This window comes from Mycetomoellerius zeteki, unplaced genomic scaffold (genome assembly GCF_001594055.1).
Source record: "Mycetomoellerius zeteki isolate Tzet28-1 unplaced genomic scaffold, Tzet1.0 scaffold1130, whole genome shotgun sequence".
NCBI lineage: Eukaryota > Metazoa > Arthropoda > Insecta > Hymenoptera > Formicidae > Mycetomoellerius > Mycetomoellerius zeteki.
Genome location: NW_017256052.1, coordinates 4,636 through 10,819, shown reverse-complemented (window position 1 = coordinate 10,819; position 6,184 = coordinate 4,636). Strand labels below are relative to the sequence as shown.

At 34.5% G+C, this 6,184-nt stretch overlaps 1 long non-coding RNA gene across 1 annotated transcript; it reads right to left on the bottom strand.

Moving 5' to 3' along the window:
* Positions 1-533: 533 nt before the first annotated feature.
* LOC108728246 (uncharacterized) lies at positions 534-2,299 on the bottom strand. The gene is made up of 3 exons (XR_001936883.1): positions 2,222-2,299; positions 1,236-1,238; positions 534-543 (listed from the first exon to the last, which is right to left on the bottom strand). It is a non-coding gene; the product is annotated as an uncharacterized lncRNA (long non-coding RNA).
* Between the last annotated feature and the right edge of the window lie 3,885 nt (positions 2,300-6,184).

The following is a 6,184-nucleotide window of genomic DNA, read 5'->3' as shown; positions in this document are numbered from 1 at the left end:
CGGGCATCGGCTAAGATTAGCGGCGTTTGGTGGCTTGAGCATCAGTAGCAGCGCTTTCTGGAAAAAAGAGAACAAAAAAACTTGTTCATTACTGTTCTTTTTTTTAACGGAGAATAAAACGCATTAACACTAGTCGCCACAAACGCATTTGTAAACAAAGAAGATACATACGTTTGACTCATATTTTGCCGACGTTGATGGAAACATTGGCGACTTCGATGTTTTGTCTCCAGGATATTCCCAGTATCTCTTTCTCCCTCGACGGTGATGATGGACTTGGCGGACTTGGGTGACAATCGACGGTACCCCTTGCGCTCGATCGATTTTCGACGTATACATTCTTTTATTTTGTCCATACTTTTACTTTGTCTTAACGCTCGTCACGGAAGCTTAAGATTGAATGATAAAAAGCTTTTACACTATCTATATATACACTGCCTATATACACTGCCTATATACATTGCCTATATACAACGTTTTATACACTTGTACACGCACCGGCAGGAATGGTGTCCCTCGGCGTTCGGTGCGCGACGCTACACACTCGTACCGAAGTTCACACGTACGTGTTACTGGAATCGCGGAGGAGGCGAAGAGCGCGAAGGGAGAAAGTAGTGGGGGGCGCTCCGATATTCCATCCTTAGCGTAAGACGCACGATTGAGAGAGAAAGCGTAATTGGACGTGATGTCGGCTCGCGGTGTCCTTTCGCTGTCTCACACATTTGTTACTAGCGCGAGTGAGATCCCCCGGTGTCTTTCGCTCGCCAATATTCATAATATTTTTATTATGCACAAAATGATGTAATTATGCATAAAAATTCTTAATACTGTAAAAAATTTTTGTGCATAATTACGTGTAATTTATTACTCATTGTAATAGCTTGCATGCTTCCAATAACACGTACGTGTGAACTTCGGTACGAGTGTGTAGCGTCGAGCGCCGTACGCCGAGGGACACCATTCCTGCCGGTGCGTGTACACAGTTCGAATCTTTTTTAATTTGTACAAATAGGACACATATTACATGAAAATATTACAAAACATGGTCTTCTGCACTCCGAACAGTATTTGCCATCTATGGCTGCATGCGATTTAATAACATATTTACGCATGATGTACATGTGTTCAGTGTTCGTTAATCTCACCATACACGATGTGCACAAAATTGATAAACCACCCGTTGTGTAATAAAAATATATCGCACACTGTTTTGTCAGCTCGTTCAGTGCCAATACTTCCTGAGGATATATTATTTTGTTCTTAGTGCCTTCATCACTCCGATCCTCACTCTGATCACTATTACAACCACTATCGTCCGATAATGCGGATACGTTATCATCATCGTCCATTATATCTTCAAAATTCGCATCTTCGAATACCTCGTCGACGATGTCCATCAGGTCTTCTTCTGGTATGTTACGGACGATATGCACTATATTTTCCATCAATTATTCAGTATACAACTCTATGACACGATTTTACGAAAGTTCGCTTTTAGACTGTGCATTTCTAGACCCAAATTCATATTGTAACCCTTCTCTTCAACCGAAGATATCGTTTTTCTCATCTTTTTTTTAGGAAAAGCTTTTTGCTTCAAAATTATAATCCTCATAAACTTAAGAAATTTTAAAATTCTAGAATTTCACTTAAAGTGTTTCACTTAAAGTCTTTCAATTCCTTTCGTTTCATATACGTATAAAACACAAATACTGATTTTTAATAGCAGACAGATGTCGGCGCTCGAAATATCAATCATTTCTATCGCAACAAATCTTTACGTACTTATCTTAGACATGCTTTTTACCCTCATAAAAATTTATGAAAATACAATTCTATCGAGTTTCACTTATACTTCTACTAACCTTGAAACATATTGGCAAAAAACATGTTCGATTGTCATGTCCTTTCCAAAAAAGAATAAATGATCGAGGCTCTTTTATCATGGGAGACATTGCGTTTCAATATCATCGATTTCGATAGCAGCCAAATGTTGGCGCTCAATCGATTAATTATGAAACTTGTTCGTATTTAGGTATTTAAAATAATTAATAAATGTTGTTTCTAGAAAAATTATATTATGCCATATCTTGGCCGAAAAACGATTGGAGCATATACCGGCGAATACCCTTTGTAACACTTTTCGTTTATAACCATTTGTTTTTTTGTATTGTTTTTTGTTCATTGTAATAATCTCTTTTTGTGTTTTTTTGTTGTCTTGTACGTGACTACAGTCCCCAAAATCTGTGATGCCTTGCCGCCACTTCGCATGATGTCATACCCCCACTACCGAAGAATCCCCCGCGCCCCGCATTCCCCTCGGAGTTCCCGAGTTAGAACTCTCATAGCATCACTACTGATACTTTTTTCTTAAAACTTTTTCCTTTCGATTTAGAAAAGCGACAGATTACGATAAAAATTAATTAGATTTTCCGTAGATTTCCATAGGTTTCATCGCTTTCTCTCTTTCGACATTTTTATTCATCGAAGTTTATTATGGTTTGTATTTGTCCTATTTATTATTACATATGTTATTATTACATATGTAATGAAATCGCGAATATGCGTAGCAGCTATCGCGCGAGTCTTTTGGTGCGGTGCGGTGAGACGTGTGAGCGGCGATGCCGAGCACTAAGCAACGGCGCAATTTATTCGCGATTTCATTACATATGTAATAATAACATATGTAATAATAAACAGGACAAATACAAACCATAATAAACTTCGATGAATAAAAATGTCGAAAGAGAGATAGCGATGAAACCTATGGAAATCTACGGAAAATCTAATTGATTTTTATCGTTATTATTACATATGTAATGAAATCGCGAATGTGCGTAACAGCCATCGCGCGAGTCCTTTGGTGCTGTGCGGTGAGATGTGTGAGCGGCGATGCCTAAGCAACGGCGCGCTTCCCCTCTTGTCTCTCCTGCCGCCGCATCCATCGTTTGTCAAACTGGGCCGGGCTATACCTCGAGCGACCGGAGCCGTTTCTATTCTTTCTATAGGCGCGCTCTCATTAGTACAATTTCAAACTTTAATATCTCGATTATTATTACGGATATCGCTAAACGGTAAAGGACTTTTATGTTTATTTCGATCCCATCTACTTTCCTGTGGGAGAGTGCAAGAGTGGGGCTGGACACCCTGTAAACGCAAATATTAACCACAATGTTTTAAGATGTTCACTTCATAATGTTTCTATGTAGAAAAATCAGGTCTTTCGCAATTTGTTATTAATATTGCAGTGTTTGCCGTTCTAGGAGGCCACCAACGATATTGAGTATTCTTTTCTTTAAAAAGCCATGCCGTTGGAATTTCAGAACACGAAAAATCACACAAAAATTGAACTACCGCATACTTTTTATTTTCCTTGTTTGTCTTATAACGAGGAAAATATCCAATCTCACAAAAACTGAAAACAAAAAATTAATTTGTAATGAAAGAGAGAGGGAGAGAGAGAGAGAGAGAGAGGGAGAGAGAGAGAGAGAGAGAGAGAGAGAGAGAGAGAGACATCAATAGTCTGTTACTTAAACAAGAAAGTTTAACATAATATCATTAAAATGGTAACAGTTGTGATAGTGATTATTTTTTTTGTCAAAGAGCATCAAAACGTTTCTAATTTTTTTTTTACTGACTTTCTTCATTACTTTGTAATAAAATGAAAGATAATTATATATATATATATACATATAAACAGAAAATTGACAAATTTATATATATATATAATATATAATATCTATTTATACAAATGATACATATCATTAGAATTAAGTAAATAACAAAAATAGTACCACTTGGATTCTATTTTTTAATTTAGTACAATAATTGATAGATAGTATTACTTGGACTTTATAATTTGGTGCAATAGTTCTTTTTCGAGTAGAAAAACACAACACTTACCTTTAAATTGTTGTTATCCATTCATTTGAAAAAAGAAATTCCTTTTGGCAATATTTAATGTAAAAGCGAAAGAAATGATGCATAAATTTTACATAAAATGCGTACAAAACTGAAATAAAATTACATTCAACCAAAGTTATAACATCTAATTATTAGTGGCTTGTAGTGTTATAATATAAGAATCAATTTCATCAAAACTTTTAATTTTCAAGCACTTTTTTTTATTTGCGTTATTGAAATTTTAATTATGTAGTATTTTTTGATATTATAAATATTCCAAATCTTTTCGAAGAACACGTAACATCAAAAAAATTCTTTGGATTTAAAAAATGTTTTGCTTGAAAATAACAAACACCGTCCACCTCAAATATATCCAAGATAAATATTACAGATTTGTCGCAAAGAATAGCACAGTTGTCGGCTTGATTGGTTGCCATTTAAAAATTTTTATATTGAACATGAGAAATAACGTTATTTTTCTTATAAAAAAACAATTGGATACTGTTGCTCTTTACATGTTAGAATAGGAAGCAATAACTCTTCAGAAATACGATTAGAAAATTCCTGTAAGGGTGTCGCCAATTGATGTAACTTTTTTTTTATTTTTTGTATATGATTTTCATACTTGAAGCAACTAAAGTTATCTACTCTAAACAACCGAAATTTTGCACATCATCAGAAAGATGTAAAAGATTATGATCATTGTGCGATATGTATTCGTTGCCATAAATATTTCCATAGTTGGAAACGGAGTATAATAACAATGAGTTTGCATAAGCGTTAAATGGCATACATACTTGTTCATCAGTTAATATCCTGATCGCAATACTAAGGCTAAGACAATGATTGTAGTAATTTGTAGGCAATACTGATTTCATAACAATTCCAGTATAAAACAGAAATTGGCGATCTTCCGTTTATCAATTTCATCTAATTTTCTAGGTTTTCTCGCAAATTCTACTGGAATAAAGGATCTCGATGAAAGTAAATAATATGAAATTGAATTTACAGCCTCTGAAGATAATCTAATATCTCTATTTCCTTTGACCCATAGTTGCAGCAATCGTTTTACAACGCCTAAGCAAATAAGGTGCATGTAATCTAATGGGATTTGAGATACCATTCCAATGGCGAGTTTTTCTAAAATGGAATCACCTGGTATGGTGCTCAATATGTAAACGATTTTTTAATGGGTCGTCTGTACTTAACATGCTGTGAGTTTCTAAAAAAAACTACTCTGTTTTACGTACAAAGTCACCTTCTTGAATACATTTCGAGCAAGAAAAATATCCTGTATGACCTTTTGTGTAGGTAATAAAGGATTTCGCTGGAGCATCACTTAATATTGAATTAAGAATTACTGTATATTTTTTATTAGAAACAATAATGCCTGTTTGAGAAAGAAGAATAAAATCATTAACAAAGTCGAATAGAAAATCGTTAGCGTCATCAGGCTTGCACATGCCATGGTAAATATCAATTATAAAAGGCAATGTATATACGTATCTATATTTTCAATAGATGCCATAATGGGCCAAAATTGGCTGCCAGAACTTTTTAAAAGTGGTTCATCAATATTAATATTTTATTTTATTTCATTTCCTTTAATAAATTGAGAATATATTTGTATAGATCGTTTTAGAGTACGGAAAATACCGAAATGTATATAGTGGCCGCTACCTACAGATTTAATATTTGCGTATACATTTCGTGGCGTTTGAAGTAACACTTTCATGTCTTTAGGCAAACCTACATGACCATGTTTCCTTAAAATTGCAAGTAACTCATTAGCAATACTATGTGTAACATTTTTTTCGACGATTAGTTTTTGTAAATCTTCCGTTAAACTAGGGTTACTGTTACAATCAACGATTGTACTTATATTAGAAACATAATATTGTGTTTCAATACCATGTTCTTCGTTGTTTTCTCTATCAGATAGTGAATCAATATATTCTTCATGGCTTTCTTTATCAGACAGTGAATCTACACTTGATTCACTCATTTCATTAATACCTTGAGACAAAATATTATTTGTATCACAGACATTTGTGAAACTACTGTTACAACTATTTTCTGCTTCTATCGTATCAGATGCTATGTTTAATGTTGAATGTAGTTTGGAATGTTTCCCTGTCGGAAATTCCTAATAGATGCGTATAAAAAAAAACTTCGATGAGGAATTACGATTTCAAAAGCATATATTCAGCCTACTAAACACACAGAAGTAGTATATGGGAAGCACTGGCCGGTCAAAACAAACCCCCTCCACTTCCCTTCGGCG